Raw genomic sequence first — 22,096 nt, 5'->3', positions numbered from 1 at the left:
TTATCCAGAATGCTGCACCCCATCCGTCTTCAGCCTCCTTGAAGTCTCCAGCGTCGTTCCCCTTGAGTCCATCCTCAGGCCGCCTGCGGCTCCTCGGATCGAACTCAGCTGCTGATGTACGAGGCTGCTAATGGAACAGCACCAGGCATTAGTCCGACCCCATGCCAGGCCGTGCTCTGCATTCAAACACCGCCGGCTTTTATCCGACCCTTTCCAACAACACACAGGTTATTGTTTAGCCGAAGCCAAATTCTTCATCTCAGATATTATTTGTGTGAAACCAAAGTCTCCCTGTTCGTCTTCATGTCAGCTGAGAATGAAAATAATTATCACATATAGCGATGTCAGTTTCTTCTGCTTGAACTAAGAACAGCACCGACGTCTAGTTTAATAATCATTTCCAGCACAGACCGAACAGAGAAGTCTGCACATTAATGAATCTTCTCCTGCTGTCTGCGTCTCCTGATATTAGTGTGATAACAGGACGCAGCTGGCTGGTTACGGAAGAGACGGACTGATAATCGACCCTCGTGGCTTCACCTCCTTATAATACTCCATCAGGAAACACAAACACAGAGCTCAGATCAGTGATACAGCTTTTACCTGGATGCACACCAAAGGGTTCTGTTCTGGGCGGAGACCCGTCCTCCATCCAAGTGTGGTGGAAATCTGTACTGCAGGTTTTGTGTAAACGTGCTGACAAACCAGCGTTCACCAACAAATGAACGGGTGGAAACAGAACCTCCGTGGTCGAGGTCATGCTGGTCTGTACCAGCGTTTCTCACGGACCACCTCCCTTCTCAACATCCACAAGGACTGTCCTGGTTCTGGTGCGATATCTGGTCCTCTGGCTGGTTGTAGCGTCTCCTGCACCTCCTCTCGTCTCTGCTGTTCATCCATGAAGCTTCTCATCAGTCCGAGGAGTTCTGCGTCTTGGTCAGTTGTTGCAGCTGATTGGGTCTTAAGCCGGGCCCCTTCTTCCTCGTCCTCTTCTTCGTCCATGTCCATTGTTTTCTCTTCTTCTGGATCGGTCTGTGATCAGAGGCTTCTTTTGGCCTTGTTAGTGGCCTTTGTACGGGCTTTGGGTTGACCATCCAACCACTGCCACCAATTGTTGGAAAAGCCGTCCAAAAGTGACTTTTCAACCACAACAGTGCAAAGGTGTTTTTATTTCAGCTCGTGTTGTGTACGGTTAACACAGAGGTCTGTACATTTTAGCTGACCAACTTTCTTCACTTCATCCCTTCGTTGGAAGACAGGAACTGCTGGTCTTTCATGCTTTCAAACAATAATCTTTATATTATTATTATTATCTATTGTATTGTAAAACTGTGGTGGAAGATGAACTGCTGAACTTTCTCGTGGTTAAAATGAAAACTCTCAGTCACGATGATATCGTTTTGCTGACTGTGAATCACTTCGGGTCAGAATGGATTGAGAACTCAAGGAAAGTTTTGTTTGAACTTTGTCCGCATACCACTCAACGCTTTGTTACGCATAAAGGGCATCAAAAGGACGTGAACAACGTTAAAAGTTGCTTAAAAGTGCTAAACGAGGCTGGCGAAAATATCCCTCGTTTTGTTTCTTATCATTTGGATGATCTTCCACCTGTGACTTTTAATAGCCTTGATGTCTCCTGTTTACTGGGGAAAATTGATCGCTTAGGTGTGGATTTATCAACCATGAAACAGGCTTTGTCTGCGCAAACAGATGTATGTGAGGACCTCCGTGGGGTTGTCGCAGGATTAAATCAACGGCTTTGCCTAATGGAAAAAGGTGAAGAAGACGCGAAAAGTTTGCTCAGCCCTGAGGTCGCCGAGGAGGACGTCGCAGGCCAGGTTTTGGATAACACGGGGCAGGAGCCTGGAACCACCACGGTGCTGAATACCAACGCAGCGGAGGAAGGTTCGGGTTACCGCGGCGCCGAAACGGCTTCCCCGAAATGGAGTCGCGTAGTCAAGCACGGGCGTAGACAACACTCACACGGGGATGCCTTCATCCAGAGCAAGCCGAGAATGAATGCCCCCAGGAGGGATAAGAAAAGTGGCATTGTTGGAACCAGTGCAGGGGGATCCATACAGGTTGTGAAGACAAAACTGGTGAGTGTCTTCGCCACAAAATTCTCGCCTGATGTAAATTCAGAAGCATTGGCCTCGGACATTCTGTGTATACAAGAGACTCTTCTACCTAAACAAGATCTACAAAAACTTGGTTCTGTGCATGATGACTTCTATGGGGCAGGGGAGTCCACAACAGATTTAAGTATGGGAATAATACGTGGTAGAATACCTGGAGGGGTGGCCATTTTCTGGCGGAAGAAATATGATCCACTGATAAGTGTTGTCAGACTAGAGGTTGACTGGGCTATTGCAATCAAGGTTGCACATGAAAAGTGCACCTTCATTATTTTAAATGTTTACACTCCCTATGAAAGCTATCAAAATGAAAATGAATACCTTAGTAGGCTGGCCTTTATCAGCTCTTTTATTAAAGAAAGTGAATGTACATGCATATTTGTAGTGGGTGATCTGAATGCTGATATCTCAGATGATGGGTCCTTATTTGGGAGACACCTGAATCAGTTCTGTGAAAATAACAAGCTAGTCCTAACAAGCAAAGTGATGTCACCAGCTAATAGCTACACTTATATTAGTGAAGCATGGCATACAACATCCTGGCTGGATCACTGTATATGTACAGCTGATGCTCATGATTGCATTATGGAGATTGACATTCTGTATAGTCTGGCTACAACAGATCACATACCTCTCTCCATGGTATTAGATCTTGACAGCTTACCTGAGCTGACCAGATATGACGCTCATGAGCACAGGAAAGTTGATTGGGCAAGGCTCACAGAATATTATCTCTGGAAGTATAACTCTCTGACAGATCTAAGTCTCAGTTATATTGATATACCAATTGATGCTTTCTTGTGTAACAACATTAATTGTATGAACGTTGAGCACAACTCTGAAATACTTAGATTGTATGAGAAAATAGTAAACTGCTTAAATAATGACAGTAATTATTTTATAAAAGAAAAAAGGAAGCAAAGCATTAGGCCAGGGTGGAATGAATATGTACATGAGCTTCATACAGAGGCTAAAGAGGCCCTCCACAGCTGGGTATTAGCTGGAAAAATTAGGCATGGCCCAGAGTTTGAACATAAGAAAAGGGCAAATGCCAAGTTTAAATATGCTGTACGTTTTATCAAAAGAAATGACCAGATGTTGAGGGCAAATTCCATGGGAAAAAAATTGTTGCAGAATGATGTCTATGAGTTCTGGAAAGAAGTTAAAGTCTCCAACAACAGTAAGATGCCTCTGCCATCTAATATTGATGGGATCTCTGGGGATGAAAATATTGCTGAGCTGTGGAGAACCCATTTTAGGGGAATTTTTAACTGTGTCATGAGTGCTGAGTTTAAGGTTGGTGATGTGGTTAGTAATGATGGTGTTGTTATAAGGCCAAATGAAGTGTATTGTGCAATTGGGAAATTGGCTGCGAACAAAGCATGTGGTCCTGACAAAATAACAGCTGAACACCTGAAATATGCAAGCCACAGACTCTCAGTGTTACTTGCTATGTGTTTCTCTGGATTGATGTTTCATGGTATTTTACCTGACTCTATGCTATCTGTACTGCTAGCACCAGTCATTAAAGATAAAACCTGCAAAGCATCAAGCATAGATAACTACAGACCAATTGCTATAGCTAGTATACTATCTAAAGTGTTTGAACGGATCTTGCTTGACAGGCTTCAAGATTATGCTATAACGACTGACAACCAATTTGGATTCAAAACTAAGCATGGCACTGACTTGTGTATATATGCTTTAAAAGAACTTGTCTCTAACTATAAAAGGCGCAATTCAACAATGTTTATGTGCTTTTTAGATGCGTCCAAAGCCTTTGACCGCATTAATCATGGCAAACTGTTTATTAAGTTGCAAGAGCGAGGGGTGCCCGCATACTTAATAAGAATTCTGCATTATTGGTACTCTCACCAAACCATGCAAGTTAGATGGGGCAAAACAACATCAACCCCATTCCCTGTTACTAATGGGGTCAGACAAGGCGGAATATTGTCACCTGTCCTTTTTAACCTGTATATGGATGGTCTGTCTAGAGAATTAGAAGAGTGTAAGACTGGATGTATGGTGGGGAATCAACTTATTAACCATTTAATGTACGCTGATGATTTAATCATTATGTCACCATATAGTGCTGGCTTACAGCAATTGCTCAGAGTTTGTACTAAGTATGGTTTGCAGTTTGACATCAAATTTAATCCTAAAAAGAGTGTTATCATGATAGCTAGAACTAAGGAGGATCAGAAGCTAAAGTTTCCCTCCTTTTACCTGTCTGAACAAGAGCTAGTTATTGTAACCAAAGTAAAATACTTAGGGCATATCATCAGGAATGACCTTAGTGATGATGATGATATTCAGCGCCAGTGCTATAAATTATATGCTCAGGCAAATATGCTGGCACGCAAATTTCATATGTGCACTGATGAAGTTAAAACAGCTCTTTTTAAAGCATACTGCACTCCGCTTTACACAGCACACCTGTGGTGTAGCCATAGTAAAGCAAAGATAAATAAGATTAAGGTGGCATATAATGATGCTCTTAGAATCCTGTTAAAATACCCAAGGTGGGAAAGTGCTAGCAAGTGGTTTGTGAACTGTAATGTTCCCACTTTTCAGGCATTACTTAGGAATTTTATGTTTAAATTTATGCGTCGGCTGATTGATTCTAGGAATGGGATTATAATATCATTGACTGACCCTACCCAAAGTGAGACAAGATATTTCTCCAGCTTTTGGAAATATTGGAACCAACATGTTTATGTTTTTTAACCATTGAGCACACATGTGTAATGTATGTGTAATCTTATGTTTGTCTGTTTATTGTGTGTGTTTTTTTTATACCTGGACCTCGAGTCTGTCAATAAAGATAATATATATATATTCCACCAGAAACAAATGTTCATCACAGTCCTGAAATCAAATCGAAGCACATCTGATTCTTCGTTCTCCAGTAATACTGTTAAAAATGATCAGTTGTGTCCTGAAGATCTGGATCAGCACACGGTGTCTCCGAATTGGACAGAAATGCACACAAATTAAAACTTAGATGGTCGAGACGATCAACAAAGTAGTATCATTGAAAATAAATGTATAGTTTCTTTGTACGTAAGAATATCAGCTGAAACATGGGATAATTTTAACTTCCCAATTATCTTTATATCCAAAGATATATATCAAAGATCCAGTGTTGGTCGGGCTGCAGTCTTGGGAACAGCACATCGCAGACTGAACCTCTCCACATCCTTTCTTCAACACTTCCTTCAATTTAACAGCCATGGTGCTGAATGCCGGCTCACACTTACTCGTGGAAACAGCTTTTAGTCGAGGCTCTGACGCAGCAGGTGCACACGATGCCTTGATCTCCTCGTACTCACAAATCCTGTGAATTCTCTCTCTTCTCTCGCTTCGAGCACACGAGAGAAGAACCTCAGCATTCCCACTCTGCAGATCTAACTCCTCTTTAGGCCGGCTACCAGCATTTCATGTCATGCATCACTTTTTTTAAACAGTCACATGATGCATTTTCTCTGAAGCTGACATGGAAAGAGATGGAATAAGTCATCCAGCATCTCACGTTGGTCCATGGAGGAACTGACCTGCATGTATCTGTCCAAGTCTGCGGTTCACATGGAGGGTAACACACTGTCGTCTGTCTCTTCTGGCAGGGAGAGCATCACACATCAGTACCAGTCTGCTGAGAAATGCTGCAGATGTGAGCGAATCAATGCGCCTTTTATATTTTGTCCCGTCTCTGGAATCTCTGCTCGTGTCATTTGCTGCTTTTTTTTTGAAAGTGATCATGAAGAACTCTGTAATTTTACAGCAACAGCCCGACAGCTCTGACACGTCTCTAACTTGGTACCACTCGTCGGATGAAACATTACGAGCTCACCCGCTTGTAACCCGCTGTGATTCTGGGGGTGAATTCTGGGACAGCGAGCAGAGCTGAATGTGAAAATGATCGACACCAGGGACTTCCTCGCTGACATCACTTGCTGCTGAAACTCCTTCACAAGCAAAAGAAATTAGACCCCGATGATAAAGATCCTCCATCAGAGCTGCAGCGATGAGTCGGCTCCCACACACATTGGCATCCACACTCATAGATCAAAACATGGTGCTTTCTGGGATTTCCTCTGCCATTATTTTCCTCCATCGAAATTGGCATTGTGATTGATTATTACTCCACATTTAGTTCATTCAGCTTATGCAAATCCAGAGCAGCCAGCGAGTCACCAGCGGCAGACGTGCTTGCCGATTTTATACGCTGCAACATCATAATCTGATGTTTGCAGCCTGTGCTCGTTTCTCAGCCGCTTCACGTGAAGCACATTTCAGTGTTTCATCAGCCGTTTTATCAGCAAATGATTCTTTGGGTTATTTGATTTTTCTTAGTTGTTTTTTGCACTTTTCACAGCTGAAGTGCGGCAACGCAGTCGATAGTTTCAGTCCTTGTTTACCGTTTACACAAAAGAATCAACAGCTCTGAAAATCCGCCGTCCAAGTTTCTTTTCTTTCACAATAAATCAATAATTTGCCTTGAAGTAAAAGTCAGCTTGGCTCCTCTTCCAGCACTCAGGTGCACTGTGCACATGGTGTGAAGTTAGCTGATGGGTTGGGCTTGGTTCTGGTGCCAGAACTGGTACAACTCTGAGTCATTTGCACTTAAGTAGCTACAGATGGTCCTTTGTGGCCTTCTGTTGGTTTCTCCTCCATTACGCTCTGTTTTTGTTTGTTTTCTTTGGTGTTAAACTAGTAACAGTCCGTGTTTGCACAGATGCAGTTCTACATGTTTAGAAGTGAGTACCTGGACCGAACAGGATGTGTCAATGTGAAGTTCTGCGGGTACTCACATGGACAAAGAATCAGAATAGCCAGTACCAGAGCCACCGGATCAGTCGTCAAAGGCCCTTTACCTCTTTAAATAATCTGCTGCGGGGGCCTTTGGAGATCATCTTGTGCCGAGTCAGTACTCAGAACTGGTGACTGTCGGCCCATTTCAGGCACCGGTGCATCCTTTTGGGTTCTGTTGGGTTTTTGTTTGGTTAATCTTGTTTTCTTCACCTCTCCACTGTCGACACACGGTGCTGATTAGTTTGTGTCATTCTGTAATAATACTCCTCTTCTAATTGTGACACTTGGCACGGCTGATAAATGACTCATCTCTGACGCCGTCTGCGTGAATGTAATGAGGTTAATGTGCTGAGTTTAGCCCGCGTTGTCTCTCCACTCTGTATCGTGATATTTAAACACATCTCCCTCCTCCGGCTGATCTAATATGCTCTTAACCAAATCTGTTGTTTTTTATTTGTCACAGTTTTCATCTGCGCTCCTTCTGTTTCATCACATTGTTAATATTGGCAGAGTTCTGTGGTGGTATTTCCCCTCGACACTTGTGTTAGTTTCTCACAGTGTTTCAGTAACTGGAGGTGACTGTGATGTTGCAGTCAGCACACGTCACTGTGTGGAAGCTGAATGTGTTAACTGTGCGAGATGTGGCCGGCAGAGAGTGCACAGAGATGGAGCTGATAGCGGATAGCGATACTGCTGGATCATCATTTCAACTTTAATCTAAGCATGCAGCCTCTTGGCTGAAGGAAACCTTTTCAAATAAAATTAATCCACATATTTTATATATTTTCAGCATAGTTTAGCGGTAGAGTGGATCAAGGGCGGATATTTGATTTCACCGCTTGGGGACGATGAACAATAACATTTCCCAAGAACACTTCCTGAATATATGCAGTCGATAATGAACAGGTGAAGAATAAGAACTGAGAGATTGTTTCAGGTTCACCCGAGTCAATATTATAGCAGCTAGCAAACGTTAGCAGGGTTGTACTGAGGGCTGATGACAGAACAGTCCAGCACAACGCTGCATGACATGCCGGGGTGTTAAAGGTCAGAAGATCAGATCAGATCAGAATATGACGCAGGCCGACGAGGCTGAACACAAATTAAAAACAGCGTCCTCATCTATTTGACAACATGAGAAACATTTTGGAAACACGGCTCGGACGCTCGTTGTTGCTGCAGTTTGTGACTCATTCAGTTATTCATGTTGGGTCTCCGTATCATCGTTTATGTTGTAAATCTTACTTCAGTAACTTCTTGAGCCCTTCACAGTCTTTTCTGTCATGTGTTGTGTTGATGTGTGTGTTTGCAGACTGATGAAGACGTTCGCTCGTGTTGTCCTAAGTTGCACCGGATGTCCTCGTTTGTCCACCACAGAAAATGCGTTCAGCTGTGATTCTGACCAACAACATATGTTGTCATTTAATTTGGGATCTTGATGGTTTCAGACCTCCTGCTAAGAAACTCGCCGTGTCTCCATTACCACCAGAACCTCACAGACGTCCGGGGAGATTCAACTCAGAGTTTCCATTAAGCGCCTGCTGACTTCACTTTGCCATCGTGTCTCGACTCCAGGGACGTCCTGTCCCATCTATCTTCATACGGGTGTACAAGTTAAGGCTTCATATCGATGGAGTCCAGTCATCAAAGTCTATTTCAAACCTCAGTGACTTTATAATGTATATAAATATTGTCATCCACGTCTGATCAATCTCTCCTAACTTACCTACATACCTTAAAAGTGCTGTGAGTAGGTTGTAGTAGCCAGTGAAATGTATACACGGATCTGTTCTTCAAAAAGAATTTAGACATGACTCTTCTTTGAAGACAAGACAAGAATTGTCTATTGATCTCTGATGAATCATATATCGGCCTCAGGCTGCATGTTTGCCAGACCCTCCTGATATGAGGTAAAATCACGAAACAGGCAGATCACAGACGGATTCATCAACAAACCATGAGCGTGTGGGGGAATCGATTTCAAATAAATCATACATCAAACGCCGCGCAAATGGTTTGAGAGAACAAGGATTCTTTTTTTTTTTTTTGGGATGGGAGCGTTGGTACAAATGAGAAGTGAGGGGAAAGAGACGGAAAGAGAGACAGAGCACAGATCGGAGAGATTTACGTTTACGAGGGACCTCTGTGGAAAGGTGTGATCGTTACTGACGAGGGAGAAAGAGAAAAGGAGAGCGGGGGAAGAGAAACCAGGAAACATCAAGTGTATCAGCTCGTCGGCTGAATGCAGATTTCAAAGCCGGGCCTCTCTCGACGCCCACAGTCAATTCCCCTCCTTGTCTCCTCGAATTGCCTTTAACAAGGCGGCGGACGGACAAATAAGACAGAACGTTCCACCACGGAAAATTACAGCAAACAGCAACAAATCTAATATTCATTTCACACCTCCACTATAATTTCAGGCCCATTACAATCAATATACAGGTACTCTGCCAACTCCTGCTCTGCTCCCTGCCTCCTGCCGTATGCTCCCACAATACACGCTGCACACAGATGGAATAATATGCAAATACAACTAAAGAGATAATGAGAGAGCAATTTAAAAACATAGGTTACAGTGCATATTGTAAAGATAGTTCTGTCTGCAGCAGAGAGCGTACATGAGGACGACTGCAAAGACACAGAACCCAATCACACTGAAGCCAAACACTGTCTTGTTTGGTCGAGCCGCGCTGCAACAGAAGATGGGGGGAGATGAAATGCACGGGGTGAGGAACGAGGCGAGATAAAGATAGGTGAGGAGAGGGAGTGGAGACAGGAGAGGGCAGGTGTAAAACACTCCCATCCTTTATACTGTGTGTGGTGGAAAGGATAGCTGAGGTAAGGGCGAGACAATTTGATGGATAGACGAATTGAGGAGCAAATGGATGTGTGCAGGGAGGAGAGCGCGGAGGGAGGGAGGGAGGGAGGGAGGAGAGGTGAAGTTAGGTGAGAGGAGGAGGAGAGGCAGAGGTGAGATCAGCAAAGACAGAGGAGATGAGATATGAGACGGGGAGGTGAGGTCAGAGCGGAGGACGGGAAGGAAAGAAATCAGGGCGCAGGTACAAACACAGAGCGCTCTACCTGAGATACTGTCGCACAACATCTGTCAGGAATATTGTACTTCCTACTCCAGTTCATTCATCAATACTTTTCAAATTAACTAATGATCGTTGTTCAAAAGGAAACAAATTATTACAGATTACACCACTTTTGTTTTTTTTTGATCTTATCATACAAAGACATCAGTGTGTTTGGGTTCTATATCTACACGCTGTTAGCAACACGACACCTTCCCCCTCCTCACATGTTTTATTTGAATTACTGTTTGAGGCCAAGAGAGGTGAAATTATTCAATGTTACATGAAAATGAATCATCTCACAACATCCTCAGATAAATGGTGACCTCGTGCAGCAGCAGCAGTGAAATGAAACCTCCACTAACAACAGCAGGAACAAGTTTGCAACACAGCATTTAAATATCGTCACCTTTAGATTATTTACTTGCATTTGTAAACACACACTGATGGTGCCACGCTGCTCATCAGGAGGAATTTGGACTTCAGTATCTTGCTCAGGGATATTTCCACATGCAGTAGTTGGGGAATTGAACCAGCGACCTTCCTATTACTGGACGACCTCCTCAACCAAACTGATATGTTGAACGTGCAACAACGTACATGTTTAAACTTTGCATTTATTTATGTTCCATTTCCAATTTTATGTTTGAGAAAACTCTGAGCTCGTGTTCCGGTTCTGTTCAGGCACAAAACCCTTCAGAAAAATCCTCTTTACTTTAAAACACCTGGTTTCTTTTGCCACAAACAAAACTGGAGGTGCCGCTAAATGTCACAACGTTCAACGGTTCCACAACGTCTCACGCATGTTGAAACGTAGTCGAGAACAGATCGGTCCAAGCTGCATCACCACCACCATCCTTCCAACTCTGGACGTGAAACTTCATCTTATAGAAGTTTAATTCAGACATGAGATGACACATCAACATTTTATGTTAGTAACTGGGCAAATAGTTGCTTATTTCCACATCCAGTGTCTCCTGATGAATGTAAGTCCAATATTCTCTCTCTCAGCTCTGATTCTGGTCTCTACTCACTCCTGAGGGAAACATCTGGATCTTTAACTGCTGCACGATGTTCTCTAGAAAGTCTCTGTGTCCGGCGTACGGTGGCCCTGAAGTGCAAAACACAACAGCAAATCAATTCAATCAAAAAACACGAGCGCAAATCAGAAAACACAACAACATTAACATTTGCGTTTCTGATTTGCGTTCGTGTTTTTTGATTTGCGTTCGTGTTTTTTGATTTGGCGTTGTGTTTTGCACTTCAGGGCCACCATACCGGCTGCTGTTTTTTCTCTGTAAATGCGACCATGACAACGCTGAGAGTGTAAAGTGTAACAGTGAAGTTGTCTCGACACCACTGGTTACAGTAACACAGACTGGGAGAAGCTACAGAAGGTGCGGTGATCAGCGGAGGAGATGAAGACAGAAGAGCACAACACGATCAGACAGGACGGGTGTAAAACACAACACTGTTATAACTTCATACTCGCATGCAAATGATGTGAGCTCGAGACGAGCTGATGACGGATGAACTGAGAAAACGAATGAATGCGGGGAGGACAGACGGACGCAACGACGACACAAAGATGAATGGGCGTCGCGTGATGTGATGAATTACTGGATACAGGGAGGCGCGGGGAGAGAGGGAGGACAGGTACACAAGGACGCCGGGGAAGATGAGATGGAGGAAAGTGCTGTAGGCCAACTCTGGCACACACACACACACACACACACACACACATTCAAACCCACCCACTCACACTTACAAAACAAAAGGCGGCCGTAGAATTGTTGACCTTTTAACTTGATTTCCACAGTAATACAAATGCTTGGCGAGCCATTGAAAGAAAGAGCGCCTTTTGAAAGGAGCAGCTTGAGACATCGGTGGGATGTCTGTGTTCGATATGTGCCTGCATGGGCTGACCTTTCCCTAATGGGCCGGGCTACTAATGCAGCGACAGCACGCACTCCAATACTGCGGCGCTGTTCGAAGTTCAGCATCGCTAAAAGGACGGCTGAGAGAAAAGAACGGGACTCACAGAACATCAGCTCTCTCTTGTTTATTATTCTTTTATTTCGTTTATTCATTTCATTTTGGGGAGTTCTGATTCTTTTCTGTTTGTCCTTCGCTGTTTTGTTGCGTGATGGTGTCATTAAATGTTTTCTTTCTTTCTTTCTTTCTGTCTATGTGTTGATATTTTAGACTCTGGGAGATGAAAAGCGCCGCCTGCAGACACAATCAGCCCGTCTGACACCAGAACACATCAGACACAACAACACTCACCTACAGACGAGTGACTTTCATTGGATCGTTGACCCGAGCAGCTGCGACCTTCCTATAACCTCAATCGTAACCTCGACCCTGAATCCGCTTTTTACAGTCAGTTAGATGTGAAGGATTTCCTCGTCTGTCTGTCACCTGACATTTCTAATCTTCCTTCTATAAGGAAACACACACTATATGTCCATATTATCATATTCCACTGCCAAGAAATACTCAACGAAATCCCCAGAATAAATGTCAGCAACGTACGTGTCTGCAAACCACCCACAGGTTTAAACTTTACATTTGATATGTTACAAGTTGCATGTTAATTTTTGATTTTTTTAAGCCGTGACCGTGCTGAGCTTCTGGACTGATTAGATGAAGGCACAAGAAACCCTTAAAGTTCAGCTTAGAGTTAGAAAAAGATTGAGTCTTCGCTTAAAAATACCAGGAGGAACCTCTCTTAAAGAAAATATCACAAATGTTACGATAAGGTCTGGAACAGCGGTCTCTGGCTTGGCAGCACCATCCCGTCAGCTCATACACATTATACGATATGTTGAGTTGACGTATGAAACAACATCAGAACATTTCCGAGGTCTGCAGAAATGTAAGCTGCCAACTTTTATTTCCTCGCGACTCGGCTGAAATAAGTAATAAGTGTGTATTCTTAATGGTGTTTGTAGTGACGGTACAGTTTGTATTTTCTGGAAACGATAAAAAGCTTTCTGCACAAAAAACTCCTAAGTTTATTCTCTGATTTAGTGAGACTGGGTCCTGATGTCCTCCACCTGCTCTGCCTCAACTCTGGACTACTTGTTGCTAAAGTAACCGCTAACTGCTGCTAACCAGCCTCCTGATGACCAGCTGCAGACGAGGCCATGCGGAGCCTCCGGGAGCGATGGAGGCCAGTTCAAGTTCTGAGTAGATCGATGGTGTTTCCTGATGAGGCGATCTGGTAGATTTGTTGCTTAAGAAACCTGTAACTGCTCTAAATGTAGCTGCCATCAGGTAGCTAACTTAGCCGTGCAGCTAGCGGTCCGTTCTGCTGACTCTGCCTCAGGGTGCCAGAAGCCGACCCGTCAAGAAAACCACCTCGGTGCTGTCGTCCAACTGTGATGCTCCATCTTGGTACGGCTGTCGTCGGTACGTCAGAGAACCAATAACATCATGACAGAGGCCATAATTATATTCAGTGCTATTGGCTACTGTGAACACCAATCAATATCCACCACAGGTCCCTCCCTTGTTGCCTGTTTTTACAGGAAGTGTGTAACAGCACCGACCGTCTCTCTGGTAGAATACTGTATCTGATGAATCTCTGATAAAACTTGACCCTTTAAATCCTTAAAAGTGCCCAAAGACTGTGAGAGAAAAGATTAAGATTACCTTAACAGGAACTCTCACTCCCACACTCTCTCTCTCTCTCTGTCTACAGTGATCTCTCCATCCCACTCTTTCCACAAACATGTTAGCACGCTGACTTCTAAATTGACTCGAACCCCGAGCAGATGAGCAGGTGTGGTAATTGAAACTGCCGGTGAAGCTGGCGACTAACAAGATCCACGTTAAGTGTGAAAAACATCACATTTGTGCACCTGTCGAGGATCCTGGCACCAAGGTGCTCGTCTGCATCTACACGTGTGGATTACATCTATATTTTCAGGCACTGACAAACAGAATTTAGACTGAAAGGACTGATTCTGATGATGAATCTGTCATCATTTGGTAAAGGAAAAGTCTTGAATAACACGGGAAGTGCTGGAAAAAGAAATGAGTAGAAAAACAGGTTAGTGACGCCGTCAGCTCAACCAGCTGCTGGTTCGATTTCCAAATCGAGTCAACCTGTGGAAAATATTTACTTAAAATTCAGGATTTAATTTAAAATCGGCTCCATTCAAAATATTTAAAGATTTGATTTATAAAAACCAAAAAAAATCCAACAACGACAAGACCTTAGTTCTACATGTTGTTGAGTTGTGTTCTTACATTAACTCCACATTTTACAAAACTATTCAAACCAGAGAAATCCACAAGTTTCCTCAAAGGAACAGCGTGTTTCATCTGGCCGCTGTAACTTCCAGGAAAAAGTCAGAGAGTGAGGAAGGAAACTGGTGAATGAGACTAAATGCAAAGTAAATTTGAGCACTGAAACCTCGTCCGAGAGCATGTGTGCCTGAGTAAAGTCACATTATCATAATCAGTGTTTGTTATCTAACGGTGTGAAGTGAAGAATCTTGACTGGAGGACTGTATGTATGTATTCTTGTACTCATGTCAGTAGCCCTTTTTAAACAGCGTCTCCACATTATCTCCGGAGCGGTGGTTCGCCAATTCTCCGCCGATGATGATTCACACAGAGCGAAGCATCTCCGTCTTACCGCCTGTAATTCACACAGAAAGCCGGCGCTGCGGCTCCTAAAGAGGCGTGACGTACACGTCATGTTGATGACGTCGGTGTTTCCCCTGTCAATCTAAACCCGCGGACAGTTTATGATCATATGGATGTTGCTATAATGTGTAGTGATTGAGATCCTGACCCACCAAACATCCTGGAAAGTGACGGAGTGAAGTTTTTCGCGCAACATTACATAATTACATAACCACCATCAGTAAAGAGGACGCTGTCTGACCCCCTCACTGGCAGGGACCGAGGTCGTTTTCTGGAGGAAAGTTCGGTGAAGTCTCGGTCAGGAGGGCTGACGGTCGCTGTGATTTATTTTCATCACAAACACTCGGTGAGTTAAAGTTTTTGCCGGTGACAGACGCTGTTTTTTCGGGCAGAAATGTGAGGAAGAGTCAGTAGGACAGGCAGTAGGACAGGCAGGAGGACAGACGCTTCTCCACGTACAGCTGTGTTTTTTTTCCTCATATAAGTTGCCAAAGACAGTTACAGTTACTACGTTACTGTTGTTCGGTTCTGTAACGTTGCTTTGCGGGAAATTTCTCTGTATTTAGTTGAGTGAAGGACCTGTGCAGCCCTGATACTACCTCCAGAGGCGGATCAGCGCCGGAGTGAAATTTCCCCCCTCGCCACATCTGAAACTTTCACACAGAGGCGGGTGCGGAGAATTGCCGCAGGATCCCCGCATGCAAACGGCAGTGTGAAAGAGGCTAGTGTTAAAAAAAGTCAATTTCTCCTCGAGCAGTCAGGCTGATCAACGGGAGCGAAGAGAAATCACCTTTTTAATCCCACAAGTAACAAAGTCGTCTCTGAGCTCTGCTCCCGTCTGTGAACGTCTCCGGATCAGAACAGAATCTGATGAGACTTCAGGTGTTTACTCCTCCAGACGGTCTGGATCTGAACCGACTCTCCTCCAGAGCTCCGCCCACTATCTCCAGCACACTCTGCAAAACTGCACTTTTCTTTCATTGCTATGATTTAGAGTCAGAATTTACATCCTGAGTGTTGAAATTTAATTAGCAATTCTTATCTAGAAATTCCGTTTTTTCATAACTTTGCTTTCACCCTGAGAGGAAATGTTTCTTATAGGTCAAGTTCTTGTTTCATTTTCTGGTAATATTCTAAACTAATTTTCTTATTTTCAGCCCTTCTGAAAGTGCCGTATATATTTTTGTTAATTATTCCCTTCTGGTGCCTAACATTAGTTTAATCTTAACAAAGATGTCCACACGTTTCAGCTTCACTGGCGAGACATGAATAATCAGCTGCGCGAGCTCGTTAGAAGTCCAGAATAATCTTTTCTCATCCTGTTGACCTTTTACTGTGGCTCAGTTTTCCCTCCCCAGCGTTAATGTGTTCAGTCTCCCATATCATCTATACAGCAGAGAGTGTTGTCACCGTCCGGCAAAATATGAATCCCAGCGCTGCTTTTATGTTTCACTAATTAGGACTTTCCACAGTGCACGAGTTCTGACCCTTGAGCAAAATGCCAGATTACCCTTGGGCCAAGTCGTCCCTGAGCTCTGGGCTACTTAACTGTGATTCATTGGAAAGGCCTCATGTCTCAGTCATAACACTCTGCAAAGATGCTTCTTTTAAATGAAGCCCTGGGAGGTCCGCTGTGCGTATTCACATCCACTCCGTCTCTGAAATCACCTATTAAAAGCAGCTCGTTCTTCTCTTCGGAAATTTCCATCTCACTCAGAGGTCCACTTTGGTAATCACCACCCTACAGAGGCCGTTTATAGAAGTTAGGAAACAATTCATCTTTACCAGAGAGAAAAGACTCTTTAGTAGAAAATATATTCAGTGAATCATTTCCGCTACGAGATAAAACACGTAATGTTTCTGCAACAACATGTCCAAAAATGACCGGAGCGTTCCTGGATATTTTGTTGAGTTGTGTACTAACAAAATGTTTCCGCAGGTTTTCAGTTTTTCATGGTGGTCGTTGACAACAACTTTCTAATGATGAGTGGGTTTGTGTTTGGTACAGTCTGAATAGAATTTAGACCGTCTTTTGTCCAAACATCTTGTGAATATTAAGTGAATTATTTCTGATCTATGTGTTGACTTCAGAAATATGTCTCTTCTAAACAGTTCGACGTTTTGGGAAATGCACTCTGACGTATTCACTTTCTGGCAGAAAGGTAGGCGAGAGGTTGGTACAACACATTTCTGTGCAGTCACTCTTATGTCCGAGTAGCCGGTTAGCTTAGCTTACACCGACAGTGCCTCCGGTTTCTATCTTCATTCCTGACACAAGCACTGAAAGGCGACACGGACGAGGAACCGTCAACACCTGACATTGAAACGAGCAACTATCAATACAACACCGTCTCCTTCACAACAAAAACTTAAAGGGATATTCCGGTGTAAGTTTAATCCATGGTCTAAATCACCGTGAAACTGTCAGTGCGTTTACATGCACAGTTTAGTCAGATTACAGCCATAGTTCGACTCTGCTGCTCAACCAGACAACTGCAATTGTCCGAGTATACATGCCGGTGAGAAAATCGAAATTACTGGCCGAAAGCATGTCAAACCCGGTACGCTAGGTGGCGCTGTACCCATTTCAACTAGTGTTAACGGCGCACCTCCGGCTGACCTCTTTACGTCACCAAGTGCCTCGGCATTCAAGAAAAATGGCGTACGAAGAGCGAGACGAAGCTACATCTTTGTACACTTCGTATATGGTGTACATGATAATTACACAAACTAGATGCACAATGGCGCTCTTTCTCTCTTTCTTGCCGTGATTTCGGAGGAAAGACGCCGCCGCCGCCCGTCTACTTCCGGCTCACGGCCCCGGGGAAAAATCTCGCGCCTGTGCAGAACGCAAAATCGGATCCGATCCGCTGGAAACGTATACATGCAGGAGTAATGCGACTTTCAATCGAATAATCTACGTGGTGTAATTCGACTATGAGAAATCCGATCCGGTCCGATTTTAGTCAGACAAAGGTGTATACATGCATCTTAAACATCCGTTCATAGTCAGACTAACACAGTAATTCGGTTTTCTTGAGTGTCATGTAAACGCACTGTGTGTTAGACTCCCTCTGGAGAGATCAAGTTAGCAGACCACTAACTTACGGAGTTTTATCAACCTCAGAAACGACCGCACGACAACAATACACTGCAGTAAATGGATCCAAATATAAACCGCCACCAAAAAGCCACAAATAATGCTCAGAACAGCACCAAACTTCAGCAACAGTACAAATAGGGTCTCAGCACATAGTCCGGGGCATCTAACCTCCGCTAGCTTAGCTGGATTTCTATTGTGAAGCTAAAAACAGATTTCAACTCTCCTCCATCAGCTATCCCAGGAATATCCCTTTAAATAAGGTGTCAGCTGGCAGGAGGGAGGTCGGTACTTGTTAACAGGACGTAACAGAATATATTCAACAGATTCAGTGAGAACAGCGAGCGTACAACATCCCATCAGAAGCTCTCGGACATCTTGTTAGCACAAAGAGAGCAAACACTGGCGCTGAGATCAGTTCTGGAGTCTGGTGACTCCTCAGAGCCAATAAATAGTCCTGCACGTAACAACCAATCAGCAAATATCTGTCAACAAAAAGCAAATCAGCTTTAAAATCTGTAACTATTGCTTTACAAGTATGAAAAGGTATTTACTTCACAACTGGAATAAGACCAGACTTTAGCGGTTTTCTATCTTTATACCCGCCCCGATGGGACCAGTGTGATGGCGGCTTCCTCGGCTGGCACTTGAAACAATCCTGCATAAATGATTCCCCTTGAAAAGAGCAGCTAAAGAAGTGTTAGGTAATCCATGTCCTCGATCGACCAGAGCAACCTGCATCAACAGCGGGACTCTGCATGTCCTCACACTCTCTGTCTCACAGCTCCGGCTGTCTGTTTGAGTTAAGGGGAGGTCAGACAGCACCAGATTAAATGTGTCACATTTATATAGATCCATCACTCTGTCCTTTGTCCCGCTGGAATGTGAAATAGAGGTGTTGTCTTTCTGGAGGATGGCCGAGGAGGGAGCAGAGGGAGTCGTCTTTTAAAACAGAAATGTGGATCTTGTATCAGCTCCATGCTATCGCCAGGACTAATGCCTTGGTCACACTACACAGCTTCGCGTCTTGTAATCGGGAGTCTTGCACACCAACATGACTGATCAGCGGCGGAGGGAGTCACACGTTACAAATCAAACATGCGAGATGTGACACAGATGTGGTCCGAGTTGTTTGTGTTCTGATTCGCAGCGGAAAAAAAAACAACAAGAAAAGAAAAGAAAGCGAGTGAGAGGACGTGGCGGTAAAGATTATTCTCCCATTCAAAACGTTTGACTGCCTGCTCGTGTTGTGGTTCAGCAATGACAAGGTTACAAACACTGAAAAGCTTGTGTGTGTGTGTGCCGATGTGTTCTGATGGAAAATAGACTATTGTTCCCTTCTCTGTACAAACACAGGCGTAAGAAGACCGAGTTCAGAGAGCTGAGAGGAGGAGAGAGGAGAGGAGTGTTTGCTCTCATTGGCTGTACCTCATTCATGGCTCCACAACCTGGCAGATATTCAGTGTGTTGGATATCCATCAGCATCAGCGAGCTCTGGATCATCCACTGAACACTTCACACATGGCAACCCTCGTCCTCTGATCCGGGGCCTTCTCCCGCCGATGTCCAAAAAAACTGTGGCAGAGAAAAAAAAAAAGGGCTAAAATCCAGCTGAGTGAACTGAGCTTAAAGCAAAACAAATGGTTGGAGGGTTAGGGTTCATACGGACTCTTTTAATCTGAAAATCAACACAAGCAACATCTACTTTTGAATTTATAACATGCTGCCAAATTGTAAACTGAAAATCTTTTTTTTTATGTACAGCACCGGCAGCCAAGCGGTCAACTGTCAACACTGCCAATCTGCTGGCAAAAATGATATGAGCCGAATAATTTGGGCAATTACAGGAGCAAACGAGCAGAAAGATAAATAAGATGAAGCATCACTTTCCAGCTGTAAGTGGACTGAGAAGTCAGGCCCTCAGTATTCAGTAGGTATTGATGACACAGGAGCAGCTGTGAGCGTCTCGTCAGCTAATCGGAATCAGTGATTTGATCCCTGGATGCCCCGGCTGCATGTTGAAGTATCACCGTACAAGATACTCGATGAGAAATTGCTCCTGATGAGCAAGTTGAGGACGTCAGCGAAGGTCTTGTGATCAAACACGCGAGTGTCCAGAGAGCGAACCTCGACATCAATTTTCTCCTCAATCAGTAAGAGGTCGTCCATCGGAGTGCGAATGTGTGAACGTAACAACTGTGAGTGCTCAGCAGACTGGAAACGCTCCACATAAACACGAGTCCATTTAACCCAAGTCCACAACTCTAACTGGAAACTGTAACTGTGTCGAATACGAGGGAACTTAAACTCAAGCCTTTGGCCCGATGTTTGCAAACCAATCTATAAAGTAAATTCATATTTTACTAACCTGCAACAACAAATACGTTGTGAGAGGAAGAAGTTAGCTTGGCCTTGCATAAACCTCGTTAGGAGGCCTTCGATCTATCTATGTTAGCAGACTTGTGTCTCGGACCTATTTAACCTCTTAGTCCTCTGGCTACAGGAGAGAGACTCTGCATCACCCCCATCGCTATGTTGTTAAACAGATAACATATATGGAAGCACTTCCTCCTGAAGCTGTAGGAAATAATTTGGACATTGGGGAAGACTCGGGTTGCAGAGACCTTGTTAACCTCGTCAGCCGTTGTTAAATGTGACGGTCTTCCTGCTGGCGTCACCAGATGTTTTATCCTTACATCAAGATTTCTGCCACCCGCGAAATGACGATCTACGCCACGTGATGTCGCCATTTTCTCTATTTCTTTGTGCTTTTTCGGGGGCGCAAAGGGTCTTGGGATATGTGAGGCCACAAAGGATCTCAACGAAAGTCATCGGTGTCTCTGAATCTTCTTCAGCTCTCCTGAACAGTCAAGCGAGCTGAAATTCCACAACAGCTTGCCGTCACGGCGTCACAGAGACTGGTATGTTCCCACAACAACTGCATCACAAACTGACATGGACCACCTGAACACAACTTTCAGTTTTGTCTTACACCTGCACTACAGACATGTAACATCGTTGTGTATTAAATGTACATTTGCGTCCTCTTGAATAAATACAGGTGCAGATCTTGTAGATAGCAGACAGACACACAGGTGAAAAGAAAGCTTCATAACCAGATATTCACCTGCCCGGCACAAACAGTATCACACATACACACAGAGTGACGGACAGCCAATCAGAGCGTCACGAGCAGACACACTGCTGCAGACACACAAACACACAGCGGCAGAAACCCAATCACACAGAGAAGAAGCCTCCAAATCAGACATCCAACCACTCTGACCACACACACACACACACACACACACTGTCTCATCTCATTCAGCTCAGAGGGATCTCCCACTTTAGATAGTAGGGGAAGAGAGAATTGAGAGTCTGTATTGGATAAAATCCAGCGCTGCCATCATGTCCTTACCTACCAGTGGCCGGTGTTGGTCTAAATGAACAGCTGACAGGCGCTCCAACGGCGGCCAATACAGCAAACAGACAGCTGGGAAATTGTCTCCGTAATATAACGGCCTCGTGCCTCTTATACTTTAGAGCCTGCCACGTCAAACTGACTTTGTATGTTGTTCCTCCTGCAGGAGAGGAAAGACTGAGAAACTGGAACTCCAACATTTTATTTCACCTTTTCACTCGTCATTAAAGGGATATTCTGGTGTAAGTTTAATCCATGGTCTAAATCACCGTGAAACTGTGTTAGACTCCCTCTGGAGAGATCAAGTTAGCAGACCGCTAATTTACGGAGTTTTATCAACCTCAGGAACGACCGCACGACAACAATACACTGCAGTAAATGGATCCAAATATAAACCGCCACCAAAAAGCCACAAATAATGCTCAGAACAGCACCAAACTTCAGCAACAGTACAAATAGGGTCTCAGCACATAGTCCGGGGCATCTAACCTCCGCTAGCTTAGCTGGATTTCTACTGAAAAGCTGACTAAATTTACCACTCTTCTGCAGCAGCTTCCTGTTGACGGGAAGTCCTGACGAGTCGATTACCGAGTGCAGTAGAGTTCCGCGGCTCATGGATGAAAATGTATGATTATGACTCCATGGAAAAGCAATCAAAGTTCATATGTGTCTTACCTGCCAGTTTATAACAGTTATTATCGAGAGCGGACAGGGAAAAGAACGGAATTGAGCATTTCTAACCTGCACTCGGTAATCGTCGCGTCGGGACTTCCCCGACCCGGAAGCTGATGGAGGAGAGTTGAAATCTGTTTTTAGCTTCACAGTAGAAATCCAGCTAAGCTAGCGGAGGTTAGATGCCCCGGACTATGTGCTGAGACCCTATTTGTAC

At 44.1% G+C, this 22,096-nt stretch overlaps 1 protein-coding gene across 1 annotated transcript in view; it reads right to left on the bottom strand.

The window, feature by feature from the left end:
* The window catches only part of pcbp4 (poly(rC) binding protein 4), a 488,978-nt gene that overhangs the window by 379,450 nt on the left and 87,432 nt on the right, over positions 1–22,096 (bottom strand). Inside the window, exon 3 of the mRNA XM_030418806.1 lies at positions 19,215–19,361. The gene's annotated coding sequence lies outside the window, so the exon portion shown is untranslated. The remainder of the gene's footprint in view (positions 1–19,214; positions 19,362–22,096) is intronic.

Source organism: Sparus aurata, chromosome 6, assembly GCF_900880675.1.
Source record: "Sparus aurata chromosome 6, fSpaAur1.1, whole genome shotgun sequence".
In the NCBI taxonomy this organism is placed as follows: Eukaryota; Metazoa; Chordata; class Actinopteri; order Spariformes; family Sparidae; genus Sparus; species Sparus aurata.
This window is presented reverse-complemented; position numbering and strand designations above follow the sequence as displayed.